Source organism: Scyliorhinus torazame, chromosome 22 (genome assembly GCF_047496885.1).
Source record: "Scyliorhinus torazame isolate Kashiwa2021f chromosome 22, sScyTor2.1, whole genome shotgun sequence".
Lineage (NCBI taxonomy): Eukaryota > Metazoa > Chordata > Chondrichthyes > Carcharhiniformes > Scyliorhinidae > Scyliorhinus > Scyliorhinus torazame.
The window spans coordinates 79,532,295-79,558,929 of NC_092728.1; positions in this window are offsets into that span (position 1 = coordinate 79,532,295).

Genomic DNA, 26,635 nt, shown 5'->3' on the forward strand with positions numbered 1-26,635 from the left:
CCTCTTTCACCTGTCATTATCCCTCTCTCCAGTCGCTCTGCCTGCACCTATAAAGACTTAATTACCTGCAAAGACTCACATTCAAAGTATCGTCTTGCATCGTTGACTTTGTCCATATATGTGTTTCTGAAACCCACCTCTTCATTCACCTGAGGAAGGAGCTGCGCTCCGAAAGGTAGTGATTCGAAACAACCCTGTTGGACTTTAACCTGGTGTTGTAAGACTTCTTACTGTGCCCACCCCAGTCCAACGCTGGCATCTCCACATCAGTAGCGTTCATCTTAGACTGCACTCTCAATACTGTGTCAATGTTTCACCAGTGAGACATAAGGAAAATTCAGGCCTCAGAAGTGCTGCATATAATAGCCAAATGATGCACCCTTGTGTTGACGGATCATATCATGATGAAAAAACTGGAGATGACAATGATGGGATCTCCTATGGATATATATGAAATAGTAAGCAGCAGAGGAATGATTCATCCAGGGGACTGCTCCAAGTTCAACACAGATCAGGAGGTTCTTCATGTGTAGAGTGACGATAGAATAATGAAAAAGAAGCAGGTGCATTTACCGGATGAGCTGTATTCTCCACTGGCGGGATTCTCTGACGTGCCGGAAGCTCACCCACGCCTGTTGGTTTCCCGGCAGCGTGGGGAGGCCACAATGGCAAATCCCATTGGCAGGTGATGGGAACGGAGAATCCCGCTGCCGGCGAGGACAAAACGCCGAGGAACACGCGGCTGATGGTCCGGAGAGTAGGTCTCATTTTGTATGAGTATGCTCAGAATCATCTCGTGATATCTTTGACCAATGCCATCTGCTCTGCAGATCTGTTCCTTTTGGCTTTTTTAAGTCTGTCAAGATGGTGGGTGGAGGCAATGAACCAGTGCCTTCTGCACGCAGACTACTCTGTAACTTCTTCTATCCCCTTCACCTACAGCTTCAGTCCCAAATCCAGGTCATTGGATGTATTCAAGAAAGAGATAGATTTTGTTTTAGATTTTAATGGCATCAAAGGGCATGGGGAGAAAGCGGGAACCATGGCATTGAGATGAAGGATCAGCCATGATCATAATGAATGGCAGAATGAGCCTACTCCTCCTCCTAGTTTCCCTCTCTTTCAAGGTATTCCCAAATAACCAACCAGTGAACAGTGTTGGGGACATTTATCATTTGTAATGGTACACTCTTGCAGGTGGATGTTGGGGCCCCCAGCTCCCATTTTATTCCGGCTTCATCCACCCTCCAAAACATTCCTTGCTTTGTCTCGTGTCTACGTTTAATCAGCGGCAGAATGTTCTACAGCCAAGCAGTTCAGGCACAGCAGAAATGTTTGTTTACGGCTGAGGTAATAATGTGTGGATTCCTGAATAGACATGCCAGGCCAGCGGCGGCCCGCTGCGACCCTTACACATTCTGTAACCTGCTGTGCCTTAATGGCTGTTAGTTGGCCTTATCATTCCCATTCAGTATGGCCTATTACATGCTTTTCCAGTCAATTGCGGGGTGAATTTGCCGCTGGAGGCCAAGACACATGGGGATCTAACTTAACTCTGTTTGTTGCCAGGACGACAATGGCAGAATATGCCAGGCTGTTATCTTCTGATCCTTCCTGAGGATTTCTTTGAATATCCTGTTGGAACTTGTTGCAATTTAACAAAGCTGAACGTAATTTTTTTTAAAAGAGAGAAGGAGGCTCGGAGATCAGTATTTAAACAAAGGGCGAACGCGCCCTCCCTTCCTCAGCTCCTTCGCAGAGTTGGCAGATTAAAATAATATCACCTTTCAAAAGAATCTTGCAAGACAGAAACTGCATGGGCCCAATTTATACATGTCTGCCACAGTGCGGATTATGGAGGCACTATGGATTTTATAATGCGTGATGTGTTTGAACAATTTTAAAGTTATTACTTGAAGTGCCCCTAGAAAACTGTTCAAAAACAACATGATTTAATGACGAACGCATTTTTGAATATGACTGAGTTTGGTATTGGGAAGGAAAATGGGACATTGCCACCCACAGCCTCTAATTCTCTCCCTTTCTCCTTCAAAGGGCCGAACACTGTGTGGTTTAGTTCCTTATCCATATTCCACCTTTTAATACATCTATCAAACACTCAGCGTAGGGCATCACACCCTGGTCTGATCCCATAATTGTTCCATGTGGTGGTTAAAATGGCTTCTGCCCAAAGCCTTTGTTTGACCCCAGATTATCTCGGAGGTCACATGACCCTGGCAAACCACTGCACACAAAGGCACTTCTCAAACATCCCGCTTTCACAAAAAAAAACATTTCAAAGAACCATCGTTTGCAGCTGCAAGTTACCCACAGGCATGATCCCTAAATGAAGTCATCACGTGTGAACAGACATTTGTTTATTCAAGTCTGCCTCACATTTCACACACATTGCACACTGTTCAGATCTTCGAATGATACATGTGCAGGCTGTTGCTGGTTCCTGTGAGTTCCAGGGGTGACTTTGCCTCATTGGGGGAAAGTTGTTGCTGTGGCGAGCATTGCTGTCGATCCGTTGCATTTATTGGGGAACAGTTGACCTCTGGGACTGAAGGTCATACTGTCCCTTGTTCAGTTGGTGAAATCAACTCTTCCTCATCAGCTGTTTTCTGTGATGGAATGGCTTCTCCAGTTGTGCGTATGTTTCTGCAGTTGCGATGACACATCTGGCCTCATTCGTTTCCACTGTGAGCAAGTGAGGAGACAACTGCGTCTCACAGGTTCCAAGTTGGTAAGTGGGCTGACGTTTGTTGAGTACATTGAATATTTGCACTCTGGTTGGTTCTCCAACTCTAACACGTTCTCCCCCGCGCCTGCGTGGGTTTCCTCCCGCAATCCAAAGATGTGCAGGTTCGGTGGATTGGCCATGCTAATTTGTCCCTTAGTGTCCAAAGCTTAGGTGGGGTTACAGAATAGGGTGAGGGATTGGGCCTAGGTGGAGGGTTGGAGGAGACCCGATGGGCTGAATGGCCTCCTCCTGCACTGTAGGGATTCTATCAGTTGAGATCAATTCCACATGAATTAAAGCACTTACAAACTCAGCTCCAAGTACAAAGAAGACTTCTGTCTTCAGGATACGGCCATTCAGAAGTGCTGGGGCAGAGCACAGAGAGGAAAACCTCAGGGAACATTGCACGTCATTAAGATATCCTGGCTGGTATTCTTTCCATTGAAGTTAGTGATTCCCCCTTAACTGATTCCCTCTCCGCTCAGGCAGTGTTTAACACCCAGGTGGTAAAAACAATTTACTCCAGGGTGTTTAAAGGATTATTGAGGAAAGTACTTATTTTAGTGTACACCTGCATCATTAAAAATATAAAGTACATCATTACCCATTGTATAATAATTAATTTTCTGTGCTCTGTTTCAGACAACACGCCACTTTGTTAGTTTATTGACACTTGCCCGATTTTGTAACCTCCCTTGAACCGCCTTTGTTAACAGAGACACCACCCGAAGCTAATGTCAGCAAATCAGTCATTACCTGCATTGATCGTCTTCTCTTTTAATTAAATGGTCACAAACTGAAAAAAAAAGAGATGAAAAAATAGATTGTCTTGGCAGGCGTTTTATTTTGTACCTTCCGTTGATTTATTGTGTGCGGAGGAACAGCAGCCCTTTTGTTTCTCCTGTTGGATTAAGAACTGGCGTTCAGAAGTAGTTAATTTCTAAATGCATTTTGGCAACAACATTTGCACATCTTTGCGCCGTTCTGACTCCTTGCAGCCTCCTGTTCCAATTGGATTCACTTACACATTTGCAAATGTACTGGGGATTGGCACCAATTTATTTGGAGACTCCATGCATGTTTTCAATGAAAGGCATGCACACACATGAATTAAGCAAGCTATTTAACTTGGACAGTAAAGCTCAGGACCCGAGCAAAAACATACAAAATTCACAAGTCACAAAACAGTTTAGAGAGTTATATTATTCTTTACAAGTTGGGGACATCTGATCAGCCCTCACTGAAGGTCCTCCATCAAAACACTGATCCCTCCCAAGCAGGAACCCTATTGTAATAATCAGCATGGGACATACAGTGTGGGGATGATTGTTTCCCTGTGCCCAATGTGAGGTTAAATGGGGTTGGAGGCTAGGTGTGCGGGTAAGTGGGGTTAGCGGCCCAATATGAGGGTAAGTTTGGTTGGAGGCTCAATGTGAGGGTAAGTGGGGTTAGAGGCCCAATGTGAGGGTAAGTGGGGTTAGAGGACCAATGTGAGGGTAAGTGGGGTTGGAGGCCCAATGTGAGGGTAAGTGTGGTTGGAGGCCCAATGTGAGGGTAAGTGGGGTTAGAGGCCCAATGTGAGGGTAAGTGGGGTTAGAGGCCCAATGTGAGGGTAAGTGGGGTTGGAGGCCTAATGTGAGGGTAAGTGGGGTTAAAGGCCCTCACATTGGGCCTCTAACCCCACTTACCCTCACATTGAGCCTCCAACCACACTTACCCTCATATTGGGCCTCCAACCCCACTTACCCTCACATTGGGCCGCTAACCCCACTTACCCTCACATTGGGCCTCTAACCCCACTTACCCTCACATTGGGCCTCCAACCACACTTACCCTCACATTGGGCCTCTAACCCCACTTACCCTCACATTGGGCCTCTAACCCCACTTACCCTCACATTAGGCCTCCAACCACACTCTCCCTCACATTGGGCCTCCAACCACACTTACCCTCACATCGGGCCTCCAACCACACTCACCCTCACATCGGGCCTCCAACCACACTTACCCTCACATTGGGTCTCCAACTCCACTTACCCTCATATTGTGACTCCAACCCCACTTACCCTCACATTGGGCCTCTAACCCCACTTACCCTCACATTGAGCCTCCAACCCCACTTACTCTCACATTGGGCCTCCAACCCCACTTACCCTCACATCGGGCCTTCAACCACACTTACCCTCACATTGGGCCTCCAACCACACTCTCCCTCACATTGGGCCTCCAACCACACTTACCCTCACATCGGGCCTCCAACCACACTCACCCTCACATCGGGCCTCCAACCACACTTACCCTCACATTGGGTCTCCAACTCCACTTACCCTCATATTGTGACTCCAACCCCACTTACCCTCACATTGGGCCTCTAACCCCACTTACCCTCACATTGGGCCTCCAACCCCACTTACTCTCACATTGGGCCTCCAACCCCACTTACCCTCACATCGGGCCTTCAACCACACTTACCCTCACATTGGGCCTCCAACCCCACTTACCATAAAATTTGACCTCCAACCCCACTTACCCTCACATTAGGCCTCCAACCCCACTTACCCTCACATTGGTCCTCCAACTCCACTTACCCTCACATTGGGCCTCTAACCCCACTTACCCTCACACTGGGCCTCTAACCCCACTTACCCTCACATTGGGCCTCCAACCCCACTTACCCTCACATTGGTCCTCCAACTCCACTTACCCTCACATTGGGCCTCTAACCCCACTTACCCTCACACTGGGCCTCTAACCCCACTTACCCTCACATTGGGTCTCTAACCCCACTTACCCTCACATTGTGACTCCTACCACACTTACCCTCTGGATGGCTGTGGCTCCGAGGCCTGCTGCTGGGACTGAAAAGATGTTTTCCCTCTGATTGACCGGCTGGACATTCTACCTCAGATGAGCAGAAGCCATGACTGTGGGCAATACATTGCCTGAACATCAATGAAATTGGTAATGGTTTCCAGGGCCAATGGAGGTGGGTTTGCACCTGAATTTCCAACTGGTATAGCCACCACCTCCATCTACATTAATGAGTAGAAGCTAGTACTTTCCTCCTGGCGGGTTTGGTGCCAGTGGGCCATTTAATTGGGTGGGAGATGGGGACCTCAGCACATTCCCACCTCCACCCTGAGCTTTGGCCCACCGATGGCCTTCCTAACCCACCATCAATTGAAGCCCTTAATTGAGCAATTAATGCTCACTTAAAGATCTCATTCCCACTATTACTGATATTAACCCTGGTGTGTTCAAAGGCACTAAGTGTCTGTTTAGGAACCCGACATCAGGAAGGAAGGGCCTACTGAAAGTCACTCCCCTGCCTTAGTTCCCCCCACCCTCCCCCTCTCTTTTAAAAAAAAAAATATTTATTAAAGTTTTTTAACACAATTTTTCTCCCTTACAAACAATAACCCCCCCCCCCCGTAACAAAAAAAAACAAGAAATTGCGCAGAGCAAGATATATACCTGGCAAAATGATATATTTACACATCTTTGTACACTGGCCCTCACCCGTACATGCCAGTTTCCCCAACCCTTCATGTTATCTCTTGCTCATCCACCCTCCCAGGCAGTCCCCCCTTCCCCCCCCCCCCCCTCTCCCCCCCTCCCAGGACGTCCCCTCCACCCCCCACCCCCCATGGTTGCTGCTGCTGCTGACCGACCTTCCTCTAACGCTCTGCGAGATAGTCTAGGAACGGTTGCCACCGCCTGTAGAACCCCTGCGCAGACCCTCTCAAAGCGAACTTAATCCTCTCCAACTTTATGAACCCAGCCATATCATTTATCCAGGCCTCCAGGCTGGGGGGCTTTGCCTCCTTCCACATCAGCAAGATCCTTCGCTGGGCTACTAGGGACGCAAAGGCCAGAATGCCAGCCTCTTTCGCCTCCTGCACTCCCGGTTCGTCCACTACTCCAAATATTGCTAGCCCCCAGCCTGGCTTGACCCGGACTTTCACCACCTGAGATATTGCTCCCGCCACTCCTCTCCAGATCCCCTCCAGTGCCGGGCATGACCAAAACATATGGACATGGTTCGCCGGGCTCCCTGAGCACCTTCCACATCTGTCCTCTACCCCAAAGTAGCTCTACCCTACTCAACCTCGCCCCCATCAAGTGCGCTCTGTGGACCACCTTAAATTATATCAGGCTGAGCCTGGCACACGAGAAGGAGGAATTAACCCTACCCAGGGCATCAGCCCACAGACCTTCCTCGATCTCCTCCCCCAGCTCCTCCTCCCATTTACCCTTCAACTCTTCTACCAGCGCTTCCCCCTCTTCTTTCAACTCCTGGTGTATTTCCGACACCTTGCCCTCCCCGACCCATACACTCGAGATCACCCTATCTTGAGCTTCTTGTGCCGGGAGCAACGGGAATTCCCCCACCTGTCGCCTCACAAAAGCCCTCACCTGCATATATCTAAAGGCATTTCCCGGGGGTAACTCGAACTTCTCCTCCAGTGCCCCTAGGCTCGCAAACGTCCCGTCGATGAACAGGTCCCCCATTCTTCCAATCCCCGCCCGATGCCAGCTCTGGAACCCCCCGTCCATCTTCCCCGGGACAAACCGGCGTTTACCCCTGATCGGGGACCACACCGATGCTCCCATTGCACCCCGGTGCCGTCTCCACTGGTCCCAGATCCTTAGCGTTGCCGCCACCACCGGGCTCGTGGTATACTTTGTCGGCGAGAGCGGCAGCGGTGCCGTCACCAATGCCCCCAGGCTCGTTCCTTTACAGGACGCCATCTCCATCCTCTTCCATGTCGCCCCCTCTCCCTCCATAACCCACTTGCGGATCATCGCCACATTTGCTGCCCAGTAGTAGCTCCCCAGGTTTGGCAGCGCCAACCCTCCTCGGTCCCTACTGCGTTCCAGGAACCCTCTCCTTACTCTCGGGGTCTTATTCGCCCACACAAACCCCATAATACTCGTGCCTACTCTCTTAAAAAAGGCCTTAGTGATCACGATGGAAAGGCACTGAAACACAAACAGAAACTCGGAAGGACCACCATTTTGACCGACTGCACTCTACCCGCCAGCGAGAGCGGTAACATGTCCCATCTTTTGAAATCCTCCTCCATTTGCTCCACCAACCTCATCAGATTCAGTTTATGTAGGGCCCCCCAACTCCTGGCTATCTGGATCCCCAGATACCGAAAGCTCCCCTCCACCCTCCTCAGCGGTAGGTCCCCTATCCCTCTTTCTTGGTCCCCCGCCTGTAATACAAAGAGCTCACTCTTCCCTACATTGAGCTTATAGCCCGAAAACTCCCCAAACTCCCTTAGAGTCTGCATGACCTCCACCATCCCCTCCATTGGATCCGCCATGTACAGCAACAGGTCATCCGCATATAGCGACACCCGATGCTCTTCTCCCCCTCGGACCACCCCCCTCCATTTATTAGACTCCCTCAATGACATGGCCAATGGTTCGATCGCCAATGCGAACAACAGGGAGGACAGGGGGCACCCCTGCCTCGTCCCTCAGTACAGTCGAAAGTACTCCGACCTCCGCCGGTTCGTCACTACACTCGCCATCGGGGCTCTCTAAAGGAGCTTAACCCAATTGATAAACCCTACCCCGAACCCAAACCTACGCAGCACCTCCCAGAGGTACTCCCACTCTACTCGGTCAAAGGCCTTCTCCGCGTCCATAGCCGCCACCAACTCCGCCTCTCCCTCCTCCGATGGCATCATTATCACGTTTAAGAGCCGCCGCACATTGGTGTTTAGTTGCCTGTCCTTTACAAATCCCGTCTGGTCCTCGTGGATTACCCCCGGGACACAGTCCTCGATCCTCGTGGCCAGCACTTTTGCCAGCAACTTTGCATCCACATTGAGAAGCGAGATTGGCCTGTACGATCCACATTGCAGTGGGTCCTTGTCCCGCTTTAGGATCAAAGAAATTGTCGCTTCCGACATTGTCGGGGGCAGGGTCCCCTCCTCTCTTGCCTCATTAAAGGTCCTCACCAGTAGCGGGGCCAACAGGTCTGCGTACTTCCTGTAGAACTCCACCAGGAATCTGTCCGGTCACGGGGCCTTCCCCGCCTGCATGCTCCCCAAACCCTTGCTCAGCTCCTCCAACCCAATTGGTGCCCCCAAACCAGCCACCTCTTGCTCCTCCACCCTCGGGAATCTCAGCTGATCTAGGAATCGTCTCATCCCCTCTTCCCCCGCTGGGGGCTGTGATCTGTACAGCTCTTCATGGAAGGCCTTGAATACCTTGTTTATTTTCGTTGCACTCCGAACCGTGGCTCCCCTTCCATCTTTGACTCCCCCTATTTCCCTCACTGCCATCCTCTTACGGAGCTGGTGTGCCAGCATCCGACTAGCCTTTTCCCCATACTCGTAGGTCGCCCCCTGCGCTTTCCTCCACTGTGCCTCCGCCTTCCCTGTGGTCAACAGGTCAAACTCCGTCTGGAGACGTCGTCTTTCCCCAAGTAATCTTTCCTCTGGGGCCTCTGCGTATCTCCTGTCCACTCTCAAAATCTCCCCCACTAACCTCTCCCTTTCCATACCCTCTGTCTTCTCCCTATGAGCCCTAATGGAGATTAGCTCTCCCTGATCACCGCCTTCAACGCCTCCCATACCACCCCCACCCGCACCTCCCCGTTGTCGTTGGCCTCCAAGTACCTTTCGATACACCCCCTCACCTTCCCACACACCACCTTGTCCGCCAGCAGTCCCACATCCAGCCGCCACAACGGGCATTGGTCCCTCTCCTCTCCCAGCTCCAGTTCCACCCAGTGCGGGGCATGGTCCGAAACGGCTATGGCCGAATACTCCGTCCCCTCCACCCTCGGGGTGAGCGCCCTACCCAGAACAAAGAAATCTATCCGGGAGTAGGCTTTGTGTACATGGGAGAAGAAAGAAAATTCCCTGGCCTGCGGCCTTGCAAACCGTCATGGGTCCACTCCCCCCATCTGATCCATAAACCCCCTAAGTACCTTGGCCGCCGCCAGCCTCTTTCCAGTCCTTGATTTGGAGCGGTCCAGTGCTGGATCCAACACTGTATTGAAGTCCCCTCCCATTATCAGGCCTCCTATCTCCAGGTCCGGAAAGCGCCCCCACATGCGCTTCATGAATCCTGCATCATCCCAGTTCGGGGCGTATACGTTTACCAACACCACCCACGTTCCTTGCAGCCTACCGCTCACCATTACATATCGCCCTCCATTGTCCGCTACAATAGTCTTGGCCTCAAATGACACCCGCTTTCCCACCAATATTGCCACCCCTCTATTCTTCGCATCCAGTCCCGAGTGGAATACCTGTCCTACCCATCCCTTTCTTAGCCTGCCTGGTCCGCCACCTTCAGGTGTGTCTCTTGGAGCATGGCCACGTCCGCCTTCAGTCCCTTTAAGTGCGCGAACACTCGAGCCCTCTTCACCGGCCCATTCAGGCCCCTCACATTCCACGTTATCAGATGGATTGGAGGGGCTCTCACCCCCCCCATGCCCCGCCGACTAGCCATCTCCTTTTCTGGGCCAGTCCCGTGTCCACGCCTCCCTCACCCTCCAGTCCCCCAGAGGGGGGACCCCCGTCCCGACCACCTCTTCTGTGTCCCATTCCCTTTCGGCCAGTGCAGCAGCAACCCTTCCCCCCCCCACCCCTCCCCTCCCCCCCGCCAAACCCCTGTCTAGCTTTATTGCTCCCCCCATGTCACTCCCGTAAGTCAGTCTCCCAATCCATATGCATTCCTTCGTTCCCCTTCCCGCCTTTCCAAAGCCCGCTCCGCCCCCTCTGGCGCAGCTCCTGTTGCGGCCTTGTCTCTCTCCCCCAGCACATGTAACATTTCCTGCGCGTGATTGACCCCCTATATACAACAACCATCACACATCAAACCCCAAAACATCCCCCCCACCCTCACAAACCCTCAGTTAGAGTCCTTTGTACAAAGGTCCACTTCTTCAGGCGTTTCGGAGTAATAGTGTTGGCCCTTGTATGTGACCCACAGTCGCGCTGGCTGCAGCATTCCGAATTTCACTTCTTTCCGATACAACGCCGCTTTGGCCCGGTTGAATCCCGCTCTCCGCTTTGCAACCTCCGTGCTCCAGTCCGGGTCTATTCGGATCTCTGCATTGTCCCACTTACTGCTCCGCTCCTTCTTGGCCCATCTCAGGACCCACTCTCTGTCCGTGAACCGGTGGAACCTCACCACCATCGCCCTTGGCAGCTCATTTGCCTGGGGCTTCTTCGCCAGCACCCGATGTGCCCCGTCCAACTCCAGCGGCCTCGAAGGGGCCTTTGTGCCCATCATCGCCTCGAGCATCGTGCTCGCGTATGCCCCGGCATCAGCCCCCTCCACTCCCTCAGGGAGACCCAGGATTCGCAGATTCTTTCTCCTCGACCTGTTCTCCAGGCCTTCGAGTCTTCCCGCCCACCTCTTGTGTAGCGCCTCGTTCTGCTCCACTCTCACCGCCAGGCCCATGAGCTCGTCCTCGTTCTGACTGACTCTTTTCTGTACCTCCTGCATCTTAGCTTCGTGGGCCTTCTGGGTGATCCCGAGTCCTTCAATTGCCGAAAGCATAGGCACCAACACCTCCTTGCGCATCTCCTCGTGCTGCTCCTCGAAGCAGCGCTTGATGAACTCCTGCAGCTCCCCTTTGTCCCTGGCCGCCGCCATTTTGTTTTCTTCCCCTCGCTTCTCCCGTTGCTCCAGTGCCGCTCCTTTGGCCGTTACACTTCTGGTCCATTTCATAGAAGATGGAGGGGGACCTCTCTCTTCCCTTCCCCACGGGCTGCGTCAAAAAGTTCAGTTGGGGCTCCTCTAACCAGCCCGAAAGTCCGTGGTAGCGGGAGCTGCTGAATCGTGCGGCTTAGCTCCGCATAGCCGCATCCGGAAGTCAAGAGGGAATCCTTTTGATAGTGTTCGCTTCACCAGTCTGTCCCAAAAAGTCTATGGAAACTCCTGAAAAAGGTCTGGGAGTCCGTTTCAGACGGGAGCTGCCGAATGCGCGACCTACTCCTCCATGGCCGCCACCGGAAGTCTCGTCCCTGCTTCTTCAATGGCCTCGGTAGATCTTTTCACAGTTGTTCCCTCTGCTGCTAGAATTCACCTTTGATAGAGTCAAGTCAGATTGCAGCTTTAAGCTTGCCCTTCCCCCGCCTGTATGCTGGAAGAGGCCCTGTTTATCCTGTTGCAGCCAAATCTTATACTGTTTCTGCCGTGTCTGGTAGCCAAAAGACATAACATTCCTGGGGGACACTGTCAGGGGAATGTTGCAGTCTTCTTCCCACACCGGGAAATGTCAAACAAATGCCGTGCGGGCCCTGTAAAAGAGCCCAAAAGTCCGTTCCAAGCGGGAGCTACCGAATATGCGACCTAGCTCTGCATAGCCGCACCCGGAAGTCCCCCACCCTCCCCCTCTCATGAGACCCACAACCTGTGACCCCCTTTCCCACCATCACTCACCTGTGCCTGGGTCCCTCTTACACCTAAGCCTCAGATTGGTGTAATACCAGCCACAGCCACCACTTCCTTATTACGTTGCTCTCCTCAGATTGGCCAGCAGCTCTCAGCAGGTGAGACCTCTCCCCCGGGGGTCCTTGTTCCCAGGTGAAGGCCCAGTGTGGCCTATCAACTGCCTGAGTGGTGCACAAGATGCAATTGTCCTTTTAAAAAAGAGGCGACATGGCGGCTTCACCGGCTCGCCAGCTGGCCCGAGAACCCCATCGCTTCCTCAGGGATCTGCCCTGTATGGTTATGGCTTTGTCACTAGGCGAGATGTCTTGTTCTACATGAACACCCATAGAAACAAAAGAAGTACAGATCTTAGAGCCTTCATGGCAAATAGTGTGTCTTGGTCGTTCTCCGTAGTGTATGCAAATGAATGAATGAATCAACTTGAAGGGGATGGAGAATCAAAAGAGAATGATGTTTTGGTGAGTCGGCCAACTTCACCGTGGGACAATCCATCCTTGTGTGCAGGTGTCCCTGTATCTAGCGTGGCCAGTTCAATTCTGGTGGGTCTGGTTTAGGTTTGCTTCTCTCCAGCTTTGCAGAAAAGTAGTGCTGAGATGAATCAGTGTCAACCGAGTGACCACATAGCTTGTGTGTGGGTGGGGGAACATGTGGTATGCAGGTCAGTTGTGACCTATCTGTGGGGGCCGTTCTCCCAGCGGACAAATGAAATCATCATAATTTTATGTGGCGATAACGACCAGAGCCCTGACTTGGAAAGTGTCGCAAAGTCTTTGGATTACTGGAAGTTTCATTTTTGCTGGCAGTGTCCTCTTGTCAAGCAGTCTGTTTGCTTTCTGACACCTGGGTGCCTGGAACGTCAAGGAGGACAACCCTTATGTTGCTGTGCATCACGGAGAGGGCCCTCTTAAGCAGAACCTCAACAGGACAGATCTGTTTCTTTTTACAAACATCTATCTTCCCCTGCCTGGCAGCAAATAATATTTCCATTAATTAATAAGTGATGTTCCATCACTGTTGACCATCAGCCCCTCTCAGCGGATTGTCACAGCCCGACAGGCCCAATCTAAACATAAAGAAAGACTTGTATTTGTATAACATCTTTCGCAACTGATGTGTTGGGTGCTCTGGATCCGTGGAACACATACAGGCCACCAACACTTAAAATAGTACAACACTATTTTATTAAGTTAGAAACTGTTGAACATACTTTCACTTTGGGTTAACACGATGTTAGATTAAACTAAAGACCTATGCCTGTCCTAAACAGTCTATGCACTCAGCACATGGTGAAGATCTGTGCTGTAAGCTGTAAGCTCTGTCCTTCTGAGAGGCTGCATCCCGAATGAGCGGGAACTCTGATGCCCCCTGTCTTTATAGTGAGTGTGCTCTAACTGGTGATTGGCTGCGGTGTTGTGTGTGTTGATTGGTCTTGCTGTGTGTCCATCAGTGTGTGTGTCTGCACCATGATATACTGGTGTATATTATGACATCCCCCCTTTTATAAAAAAATGTCTGTGTGTGGCAATAAATAATGTGTGGTGAGAATGTTCCTAACTATGTGTGGGGTGCGAAGACATATTTACAGGACTACATACATGAGAACTAAGCTATTTACATGGGAAGGTGCCTGGTGCAGAGAAGGAGTATGCAACAAGAGTAATGAGATCAACACTATATACAAACCAAGGAAACGATCAAACAAAGCAACAAAACAATTCAGAAAGTCCATAAATTCGAAAAGTTCATAAATTTACTCTCAGAAGTGGGCGACGAATTCTGGTTGACCGCCTCAAGGGTGGTTCGAGAGCCGCCGGTTCAGGAGCGGACTGGACTGCGTCAAAGTCAGGGGGCGGCAGAGTGACAGGGAGCTCTGCATAGTCTGTGGCAGGGGTCAGCAGGAGGGCGAGGCGACACTGGAGGATCACGTGGCGAACGTTGAACGAGACGAAGGGCGCGTCGATTGCGGCGCAGAATAGAGCCATCCGGTAGGCCAACCAGGAACGAGCGGAGGGGCCACCTGCCAAAGGACAACAGCGGTTGCAGACAAGCCACCATCCGGAAGATGGATGCGGACGTTGTCATCTGGAGCCAGAGCAGGGAGATCAGCTGCACGGGAGTCAAAAGCCGCCTTGTGCTGTGCACGAGACAGTTGCATCCGGCGAAGGACCGGAACTTGGTCGAGGTCTGGGACATGGATGGACGGCACCGTAGTCCTCAGGGTGCGATTCATGAGTAACTGGGCTGGCGACAGGCCAGTGGACAGCGGGGCGGAACAATAGGCCAGCAAGGCAAGGTAGAAATCAGACCCAGCATCGGCAGCCTTGCATAGGAGCCGTTTGATTATATGTACTCCCTTCTCTGTTTTGCCGTTGGATTGGGGGTACAGGGGACTGGACGTCACATGGGCAAAATTGTACCACCTGGCAAAGTTGGACCATTCTTGGCTGGTGAAGCAGGGGCCATTGTCCGACACAACTGTGAGCGGGATGCCGTGTCGAGCAAAGGTTTCTTTACATGCACGAATGACTGCAGACGAGATGATGTCGTGCAACTGTATCACCTCTGGGTAATTCAAAAAGTAGTCTACGATCAGGACATAGTCTCTACCCAACGCGTGGAACAGGTCGATGCCCACCTTGGTCCATGCTGACGTGACCAACTCATGGGGATGCAGGGTCTCAGATGGTTGGGCCGGCTGGAAGCGCTGACAAGTGGGGCAGTTGAGCAATATGTTGGCTATGTCCTCATTAATGCCGGGCCAGTACACTGCCTCTCGGGCCCGTCGGAGGCACTTTTCCACGCCAAGGTGGCCCTCGTGTAGTTATTCCAGGACAAGCTGGCGCATGCTATGCGGGATGACAATGGGTTCCAGTTTTAGAAGAACCCCGTCTACTACCGCCAGATCATCTCTGACATTATAGAATCGAGGGGATTGGCCCTTGAGCCACCCGTCCATTAGGTGGCGCATGACACGCTGTAGCAAAGGGTCAGCCGCCGTCTCGCGGCGAATTTGGATGAGGCGTTCACCCGAGGCAGGTAGATTGGAGGCCGCAAATGCCACATGGGCGTCAACCTGGCAGACAAATCCTGCTGGGTCACATGGAGTGTTGACTACCCTGGAGAGAGCGTCAGCAATGATGAGGTCCTTGCCTGGGGTGTATACCAGCTAGAAGTCGTATCGCCGGAGCTTGAGAAGAATACGCTGGAGGCGAGGTGTCATGTCGTTCAAGTCTTTCTGTATTATATTGTTTCCTACATTTCCGCAAAGAGTGAGAAGAGAGACAGGAGTTTACAGAGAGTGCAGCTGACTGGGGGCAGAGTCGGAGGGCGGAGATCCAGTTGGTCCACAGGGCAGCTATATTCTGTAAGGTAAGAGGGGATGGAGGCTAGGCCAGTTGCATGCTCCTCCTGTAGGATGTGGGTGGTGAGGGATACCACCGGTGTCCCCGCTGACTATATCTGCGGGAAGTGCACCCAACTCCAGCTCCTCAAAGACCGTGTTAGGGAACTGGAGCTGAAGCTGGATGAACTTCGGATCATCCGGGAGGCAGAGGGGGTGATAGAGAAGAGTTACAGGGAGGTAACCACACCCAAGGTACAGGACAAGAATAGCTGGGTTACAGTCAGGGGAAAAAAAACAAACAGGCAGACAGTGCAGGGATTCCTCGTGGCCGTTCGCCTTCAAAACAAGTATACTGTTTTGGATGCTGTTGGGGGGGATGACCTACAGGGGGAAGGCCCTAGCGGCCAGGTCTCTGGCACTGAGTCTGGCTCTGGGGCTCAGAAGGGAAGGGGGGAGAATAGAAAAGTAATAGTTGTAGGAGATTCAATGGTTAGTGGAATAGATAGGAGATTCTGTGGTCGCGAGCGAGACTCCCGGAAGGTATGTTGCCTCCCGGGTGCCAGGGCCAGGGATGTCTCGGATCATGTCTTCAGGATCCTTAAGCGTGAGGGGGAGCAGCCAGAAGTCGTGGTGCACATTGGTACCAACGACGTAGGTAGGAAAAGGGGTGTGGAGGTAATAAACGAGTTTAGGGAGTTAGGCTGGAAGTTAAAAGCCAGGACAGACAGAGTTGTCATCTCTGGTTTGTTGCTGGTGCCACGTGATAGCGAGGCTAGGAATAGGGAGAGAATGCAGCTAAACACGTGGCTGCAGGAATGGTGTAGGAGGGAGGGCTTCAGGTATTTGGATAATTGGAGTGCATTCTGGGGAAGGATGTTGGGACCTGAACAAGCAGGACGGGTTGCATCTGAACCAGAGGGGCACCAATATCCTGGGAGGGAGGTTTTCTAGTACTCTTCGGGAGGGTTTAAACTAGGGGGATGGGGAATGGGAACCGGATTTGTAGTCCAGCAACTAAGGTAGCCGATATTCAGGACGCCAAAGCGTGTAATGAGGCAGTGGGGAAGGGAACACTGACAAAGGAGAGTACTTGCAGGCACGGAGATGGGTTGAAGTGTGTATACTTCAACGCAAGAAGCATCAGGAATAAGGTGGGTGAACTTAAGGCATGGATTGGTACTTGGGACTACGATGTGGTGGCCATCACGGAAGCTTGCATAGAAGAGGGGCAGAAATGGTTGTTGGAGGTCCCTGGTTATAGATGTTTCAATAAGATTAGGGAGGGTGGTAAAAGAGGTGGGGGGGGGTGGCATTGTTAATTAGAGATAGTATAACAGCTGCAGAAAGATAGTTCTAGGAGGATCTGCCTACTGAGGTAGTATGGGTTGAAGTCAGAAATAGGAAAGGAGCAGTCACCTTGTTAGGAGTTTTCTATAGGCCCCCCAATAGTAGCAGAGATGTGGAGGAACAGATTGGGAAACAGATTTTGGAAAGGTGCAGAAGTCACAGGGTAGTAGTCATGGGTGACTTTAACTTCCCAAACATTGAGTGGAAACTCTTTAGATCAAATAGTTTGGATGGGGTGGTGTTTGTGCAGTTTGTCCAGGAAGCTTTTCTAACACAGTATGTAGATTGTCCGACCAGAGGCAATATTGGATTTAGTACTTGGTAATGAACCAGGGCAAGTGATAGATTTGTTAGTGGGGGAGCATTTTGGAGATAGTGACCACAATTCTGTGACTTTCACTTTAGTAATGGAGAGGGATAGGTGCGTGCAACAGGGCAAGGTTTACAATTGGGGGAAGGTTAAATATGATGTTGTCAGACAAGAATTGAAGTGCATAAGTTGGGAACATAGGCTGTCAGGGAAGGACACAAGTGAAATGTGGAACTTGTTCAAGGAACAGGTACTACGTGTCCTTGATATGTATGTCCCTGTCAGGCAGGGAAGAGATGGTCGAGTGAGGGAATCATGGTTGACAAGAGAGGTTGAATGTCTTGTTAAGAGGAAAAAGGATACTTATGTAAGGCTGAGGAAACAAGGTTCAGACAGGGCGTTGGAGGGATACAAGATAGCCAGGAGGGAACTGAAGAAAGGGATTAGGAGAGCTAAGAGAGGGCATGAACAATCTTTGGCGGGTGGGATCAAGGAAAACCCCAAGGCCTTTTACACATATGTGAGAAATATGAGAATGACTAGAGCGAGGGTTGGTCCGATCAAGGACAGTAGCGGGAGATTGTGTATTGAGTCTGAAGTGATAGGAGAGGTCTTTAACGAGTACTTTTCTTCTGTATTTACAAATGAGAGGGGCCATATTGTTGGAGAGGACAGTGTGAAACAGACTGGTAAGCTCAAGGAAATACTTATTAGGAAGGAAGATGTGTTGGGCATTTTGAAAAACTTGAGGATAGACAAGTCCCCCGGGCCTGACGGGATATATCCAAGGATTCTATGGGAAGCAAGAGATGAAATTGCAGAGCCGTTGGCAATGATCTTTTCATCCTCACTGTCAACAGGGGTCACCAGGGGAGTGGAGAGTGGCGAATGTCGTGCCCCTGTTCAAAAAAGGGACCAGGGATAACCCTGGGAATTACAGGCCAGTTAGTCTTATTTCGGTGGTAGGCAAAGTCATGGAAAGGGTACTGAAGGATAGGATTTCTGAGCATCTGGAAAGACACTGCTTGATTAGGGATAGTCAGCACGGATTTGTGAGGGGTAGGTCTTGCCTTACAAGTCTTATTGAATTCTTTGAGGAGGTGACCAAGCATGTGGATGAAGGTAAAGCAGTGGATGTAGTGTACATGGATTTTAGTAAGGCATTTGATAAGGTTCCCCATGGTAGGCTTCTGCAGAAAGTAAGGAGGCATGGGATAGTGGGAAATTTGGCCAGTTGGATAACGAACTGGCTAACCGATAGAAGTCAGAGAGTGGTGGTGGATGGCAAATATTCAGCCTGGATCCCAGTTACCAGTGGCGTACCGCAGGGATCAGTTCTGGGTCCTCTGCTGTTTGTGATTTTCATTAATGACTTGGATGAGGGAGTTGAAGGGTGGGTCAGTAAATTTGCAGACAATACGAAGATTGGTGGAGTTGTGGATAGTGAGGAGGGCTGTTGTCGGCTGCAAAGAGACATAGATAGGATGCAGAGCTGGGCTGAGAAGTGGCAGATGGAGTTTAACCCTGAAAAGTGTGAGGTTGTCCATTTTGGAAGGACAAATATGAATGCGGAATACAGGGTTAACGGTAGAGTTCTTGGCAATGTGGAGGAGCAGAGAGATCTTGGGGTCTATGTTCATACATCTTTGAAAGTTGCCACTCAAGTGGATAGAGCTGTGAAGAAGGCCTATGGTGTGCTAGCGTTCATTAACAGAGGGATTGAATGTAAGAGCCGTGAGGTGATGATGCAGCTGTACAAAACTTTGGTATGGCCACATTTGGAGTACTGTATACAGTTCTGGTCGCCTCATTTTAGGAAGGATGTGGAAGCTTTGGAAAAGGTGCAAAGGAGATTTACCAGGATGTTGCCTGGAATGGAGAGTAGGTCTTACGAGGAAAGGTTGAGGGTGCTAGGCCTTTTCTCATTAGAACGGAGAAGGATGAGGGGCGACTTGATAGAGGTTTATAAGATGATCAGTGGAATAGATAGAGTAGACAGTCAGAGACTTTTTCCCCGGGTGGAACAAACCATTACAAGGGGACATAAATTTAAGCTGAATGGTGGAAGATATAGGGGGGATGTCAGAGGTAGGTTCTTTACCCAGAGTGTAGTGGGGGCATGGAATGCACTGCCTGTGGAAGTAGTTGAGTCGGAAACATTAGGGACCTTCAAGCAGTTATTGGATAGGTACATGGATTACGGTAAAATTATATAGTGTAGATTTATTTGTTCTTAAGGGCAACATGGTAGCATTGTGGATAGCACAATTGCTTCACAGCTCCAGGGTCCCAGGTTTGATTCCGGCTTGGGTCACTGTCTGTGCGGAGTCTGCACATCCTCCCCGTGTCTGCGTGGGTTTCCTCCGGGTGCTCCGGTTTCCTACCACAGTCCAAAGATGTGCAGGTTAGGTGGATTGGCCATGATAAATTGCCCTTAGTGTCCAAAATTGCCCTTAGTGTTGGGTGGAGGTGTTGACTTTGGGTAGGGTGCTCTTTCCAAGAGCCGGTGCAGACTCAATGGGCCGAATGGCCTCCTTCTGCACTGTAAATTCAATGATAATCTATGATTAATCTAGGACAAAGGTTCGGCAGAACATCGTGGGCCGAAGGGCCTGTTCTGTGCTGTATTTTTCTATGTTCTATGTTCTATATTGACCAGCGGGCGATGGTCGGTCTCGACGGTGAATTGAGGAAGTCCGTAGACATAATCGTGAAACTTAACAACACCGGTCAGAAGGCCTAGGCACTCCTTTTCTATCTGCTCGTTGCGCTGCTCTGTGGGGGTCATCACACTGGCGCATATGCAATGGGGGCCCATGATGAGGCCTCATCACGTTGAAGGAGCACTGCCCCAATGCCGGATTGACTGGCATCGGTCAAAATTTTGGTTTCCTTTACTGGATCAAAGAAGGCTAAGACCGGGGCCGTGGTCAGTTTTGCCTTGAGTTCTCTCCCTTCGCGCTCGTGGGCAGGGAGCCATTGGAAGTCTGTCGTTTTCCTGACCAGGTTGCTGAGAGCCTTGGTATGAGAGGCGAGGTTAGGGATGAATTTCCTTAAAAAATTGACCATGCCCAGAAATCAGAGGACCGCCTTCTTGTCCTCTGGTGTTTTCATAGCTGTGGTGGCAGCTATCTTGTCCGCATCCGGCTGCACACCCAATTGGGAGATTTGGTCCCCGAGGAACTTGAGTTCTGTCTGACCAAAAGAGCATTTGGCCCTGTTGAGGCGGAGGCCATGGTCATGTATACGTCTGAATACGAGCTGGAGGCGACTAACAGCCTCCTGCGGGGTGGTGGACCAAATGATTATGTCATCGACATAGACGCGAACACCTTCAATACCTTCCATCATTTGTTCCATAATCCTCTGGAAGACTTCTGATACAGAGATGATCCCAAACGGCATCCTATTGTAACAATATCTTCCAAAGGGGGTGTTAAATGTGCAGAGTTTCCTGCTGGATTTATCGAGCTGGATTTGCCAGAATCCTTTTGAGGCGTTGAGTTTGGTAAAGAGCTTGGCGCTAGCCATCTCACATGTGAGCTCTTTGCGCTTGGGAATTGGATAGTGCTCTCTCATAATATTGCGATTTAGATCCTTGGGAGCAATACAAATTCTCAATTCGCCGGAAGACATTTTTACACATACCATGGAACTGACCCAGTCGGTCGGTTCCGTGACTTTGGAAATCACTCCTTGGTTCTGGAGGTCCTGCAGCTGCTGCTTGAGATGGTCCTTAAGGGGTGCTGGGACCCTGCGACGTGCGTGCACCAGAGGCGTGCCATTCGGTTTTAATAAAATCTTGTAGGTGTACGGGAGCGTGTCCATGCCCTCGAAGACGTTGTGGTACTGGTTGATAATGGCGTCGAGCTGCGCCCTGAAGTCAGTGTCCTGAAAGGCAGACGCGTCAGCAGGAGTGAGAGAGTGAACTCTCTGAACTAGGTTCAACAGCTTGCATGCCTGCACGCCAAGCAGGGAGGCTTTCGAGGAGCCCACGATTTCAAAGGGAAGGATGGCTTGAAAGTGCACCTATGCGTCACTTCAAGTTGGCATGAGCCACTGGCAGCAATTGCATTGCCATTATAATCTAATAGCTGGCAGGCTGATGGCAGGATGGCTGGTTTGACACAAAGGCTTTGGAGGTCAGACCGCGCAGTGAGATTGGCGGAGGCACCAGTATCCAGGCGGAATCGTATTTGGGACCGGTTGACCGTAAGGGTGGCACACCACTCATCGCCTGGATCGATGCTGTATACCGATAGAGGCTGGATTCTTTGCTTCGGGGACACCCTGTTTTTTGCAATGTTACCGACTCGAAAAGGCGCCTTCGGGTCCTCGGTGTCAATATCGGGTAGCAGGTCTGAATCGGGCTCGGTGACCGTGGGTTGAATGGCCCGGACATTCCTGCGAGGCTGGCTGGAGCAACGAGAGTTGGCAGGCTGAGCTGATCTGCATAAAGCAGCATAGTGGCCAAGTTTGCCACATCTTAGGCATCGTCGGGATTTGGCAGGACATTGCCGCTTTAAGTGGGCGGAGCCACAGTTGCCGTACGTTGTAGTGTCAGTACGTTCGCTGCGCCACCGCGCATGCGCAGTGTGGTCGTGGTGCGTGCCCGCGCAGTACGTTCGTCGACGTCGCCGTCCCTTCGTTCGGTGTGCACAAGAGCGGTAGTCTGCGAAAAGTGCGCGAAATGGCCGCCCCCATCCAGGCTGAGGCCCTGAAGTTGCTTGATTGCTTGGACCCGTTCTGCCTCGTGGGGACCTTGCCGTTTCAGCTGCTTGGACATGGGAATACCGACTAGTGGCGTGTTCGTGTAGCACGCAGGTCTCGATGCCAATCGCTAGGGTGAGCTGCTTTACCTTGAGGAGCTGCTGGCGTAAGGGGTCCGACAGAACACCGAAAACGATCTGGTCGCGTATCATGGAGTCGGAGGTGGGCCCATAATTACAGGACTGCGCAAGGATGCGGAGGTGGGTGAGAAAGGACTGGAAAGGTTCATCCTTACCCTGCAAACGCTGTTGGAATACATAGCGCTCGAAACCTTCATTCACCTCGATGTCGCAGTGACTGTCAAACTTAAGGAGGACCGTCTTGAATTTTGATTTATCTTCACCATCAGCAAAGGTGAGGGAATTGAAAATGTGGGTGGCATGTTCCCCGGCCGTGGATAGGAAGAGAGCGATCTTCCTGGTGTCTGAGGCAGCTTCCCGGTCTGTGGCGTCAAGGTAGAGCTGGAAGCGTTGTTTGAATATCTTCCAGTTGGCCCCCAGGTTACTGGTGATGCGGAGCGGCGGCGGCGGGCGGACGCTGTCCATTTTGCAGGATGGCTGTATGCTGGTGGAAGGCAGATCACTTGCTGGTAGGTCTAAGAAGTTTTAACATCCCTCAACTACTGGTACCATGATGTGTTGGGTGCTCTGGATCCGTGGAACACATACAGGCCACCAACACTTAAAATAGTACAACACTATTTTATTAAGTTAGAAACTGTTGAACATACTTTCACTGTGGGTTAACACGATGTTAGATTAAACTAAAGACCTATGCCTGTCCTAAACAGTCTATGCACTCAGCACATGGTGAGGATCTGTGCTGTAAGCTGTAAGCTCTGTCCTTCTGAGAAGCTGCATCCCGAATGAGCGGGAACTCTGATGCCCCCTGTCTTTATAGTGAGTGTGCTCTAACTGGTGATTGGCTGCGGTGTTGTGTGTGTTGATTGGTCTTGCTGTGTGTCCATCAGTGTGTGTGTCTGCACCATGATATACTGGTGTATATTATGACAGCAACATCATGATATACCAAGATGCTTTACGACCAATTAAGTAATTTTGAGGTGCCGTCACTGTTGCAACTTCAGGAATGTGGCAGCCAATCTGTGCACAGCTCATTCCCACAAACAGCAATGGAGTAAATGATGGACCATAACTTCTTATTTGTTGTAAAGTGATGGCCGGCAGGAACGTTGGGGATGGGGTGTGGAAAGGGGTGTTGGGAGCTCTCGGGGTGGGGTAGGAGAGGGGGCTGTTGGGGAGGGAATGTTGGGACCGGAGGTGGTGGGAAGGGATGTTGGGGAGGGAATGTTGGGAAGGGAGGTGGTGGGAAGGGATGTTGGGAGGGGGAAGGTCAGGGGGGAGGGGGATCTTGTCGGGTGGGGGAGGTTGTACATGAGGGAGAGCACTTTGGAGTCAAGCCCCTGGGTTGTGGGGGAGAGGGGCGCGTCCCATGCGGCAGGGGTGAGTAGAATCCCACGGCAATGTGTTGGGGAGAGGGGTTGGGGATACCCTGCGGAGGTGGTTAGTCGGGGGGGGTCCAGAGTGTGGGGTGTGTCCCGAGGGGGGCTCAGTCTGAGTATTTAAATTTGTCACGCTGAAGTTAGAAGTGGTTCTATTTCTCCTAACTTTTTTTAGAGTACTTATTAGTGTAACACAGGCAGAACCATCCAAAGTTAGTAATTTAAACCACTTTGGTGGATGGTTCCCAGCCCAGTGCAAGTCTCCAGAGAATGTTAGCCTTTTTGGACAATTGCTGAGTAAACCCTTAGCTGGAAACCTCCGAGCGTGATTCCACACTGCATCATTGGTACACCCCCCAAATCTGACTCTGGGAACCAGGAAGCTACAGGTTGGCCCGGACACCAAGCTCAAGATCTCACTGCGAACTTGTAATAAAATACGTCTTAAAGATAGCTGAAAATTGGGCAATAATTAAGTCTCCAGAATGAGGTCCTAGCAGTAAGTCAGAATATTTACCCCCTGTTCTTCTGCGAATACACTGCTTCACAGCTTCCATGACTCACCTTTCATCATTATTGCTTCAAATCACATGGTTAAGATGCTGGATATGAGGGTACTTTTCATTTTAAAATTTGAAACACTTTAGATTAAGTTTCTGGAAAGATTTGAATTGCGTACCCTTTCAATGTCTCCAGCAGCTTAATCGCCTGTCGTCTTTTAAAATCTTTCCTACTTCAAGACTGTGAAAAAAACAACTTTACACCTTGGTTTCGATAAAACTAACTTCGTCTTTATTGACCAAAGTCTGCATGCAGATGGCTACAGGTTAGAGAGAGAGAGAGCTGTTAAGGTAAACCTGCTCATTCTTTCTCAAGCTCGCAAAGACATGGAGAAAACGTTCAATATTTATACACAAGCTGTATCATTTTACAAAAACAGACCTTGTTCAAAAATGTCAATACAGTCATAACTTCTGATCAAACATGTTGTCATGGAAAGACCCTGACTCGGCTTATTTGCAGTAGTTTGTCTTTAGAGGATTTAAGACGTGGTCCTATTTTGTTTTTACCTCTGCCCTCATGATGCCTTGACGCAGATGGACCTAGGTCATGAGGAAGTTGTGTTATTAGGACATTCCTAGATCGTGGCTTTGTTATCAGGTTTTAATAAGGTCAGGCACTATCTTCCCTCTTCTGGCCTTGTATGATACAATTATGTGGATTCTTAGCTTTGTCTAGTTAGTCAGGGTCTGATCTTGGCCCTTAGCTGACACAGCTGTCTCACACTTGGTTACATAAGTTGGCTATTTTTCCCATCATGCTATTGCTGAGTTTGTACACTTTCACAGCCGGTTTGTCTAGATAGAAGCAAACTCGCAAGGTAGATTTTACACAGAATTGGAATCTAAACCTCTGACCTATGTAAGATATCTCTGTAGGATAAGCAGGCTGTATGTTGTCGTTGTGCCTGACTATGTGGAGAGACGCCAGACAGCACGTTGCCTAATTTGACCCAGAACGTGAAAGACAGAACATGTCCGGTACTGGCACCTGAGGTTTCTAACTGTTAAGAGAATGAAGCAAACATGCCACTTTGCCCACTTATCTGCATGGCAGTAAAAAACATGGATTGAATTAATGTTTTTTGGTCAGGTTTTCTGGCCTTGTTTGTACAGAAACATCTGTTTTAACAAAGAGTTTCAGAGGTAAATTAGGCTACTTCATCTCTGAAACATATTCTTCATCGCATATTTTAAAATAGTGTCATTCGATGTTAACCCTTATCCTGCTGAGTAAACAGAAATTCCATATGGTTAATGCAGCAAACGCTGTCACTGCCACTTTGATGTTGCTGAGTTGTCTATTGTGTGCAGGAAGTTAGATGTTCATGCATATTGCATCTGCTCTGAGAATTGTCAAGTTAAAAAAAAACTTATTTATTGTTTGTTTTTACAAAAAAGCTGCATCACAAAATACAGACGAGGAAAACGTTTGGAGAAAAGGGGGTGAGAAAAGAAGACATAGGGGGAAAGAGAAAGAGAAATAGACAGAATTATTCAATTTGTAGAAGAAAAGGAAAGGTTGTCGAAGAAACAGCGGGATCCTCCGGGCTCCCAGCCGCGGTTTTCCCAGCAGCGCGCCGTTCGCTGGCGGCGGGATTCTCTACTCCTGCCGCTTGTCAATGAGAATTTCTATTGAAGCCACCCCACACCGCCAGGAAACCCGCAGGTGGCGTGCGCTGCCAGCGAGAAAAGGGAATTCCCAACGGCCAGGGAATTCCATCCAATGAACAATTGCCAGACTGAAAGAAATTTTTTAATTGATCCCCATGAGGTATATCTGGTTTAAGAAACATCACCATCTCTTTGACCCATTGCAAGTTAAAGGGTGGAGCTGCTGACTTCCAATTCATTAAGATTTTAAAAAAACATTTAGAGTACGCAATTATGTATTTTTTTTAATTAAGGGGCAATTTAGCGTGGCTAATCCACCTACCCTGCACATCTTGGGGTTGTGGGGGTGATATCCACGCAGACACGAGGAGAATGTGCAAACTCCACACTGTCCTGGAGTGACCCGGGGCCGGGATTGAACCCGGGTTCTCGGCGTTGTGAAGCAGCAGTGCTAACCACTGTGTCACCGTGCCACCCACTTTTTGAAGTGGTTGATGTTTATAAACATCTCTCCACAGATGTTGTCAGGTATTTTTTGTTTTTGTTATGGTGGATGTTGATTGATTGCCTAATCCCAGAAATGGAGGCAGAGAATTTGAGGAAAGGAAAGAGAAGGAGGAGTCTGCTGAAGGAGTGTGAAAGGAGTGTGTGTGGAAGCTGTCAATCACGGCCCAGTGAGGGAAATGAATGAATGGCTTGCAGATCAAGGATCTGGGGGGTTTAAACACATGTCACTGCTTTCCCTTTCCAAGAATTGACATGTGGTGCTTTCTCTGTCTGAGCCAGCAGATGTATGCCCAGGTGAGTGTTACAACAGTAGTTTCTTTCACTACCTCTGTCTGGACTGCTCTCTAGCTTCCAGACAGGGCTCTCTTTCCTGGGGGCCTCCTGACAGCATTTCTGGGCAGCATCCTGACAGGGGTCTCTTTCCTGGGAGTTTCCTTCTTTGGGAATCTCTGTGGGGGTCTCCCTATTTTGGGGGGTCTCTGTGATGGTTTCCCCTATTTAGAAGGTCTCTGTGGAGGGTGCCCCTATTTAGAGGGCTTCTGGCA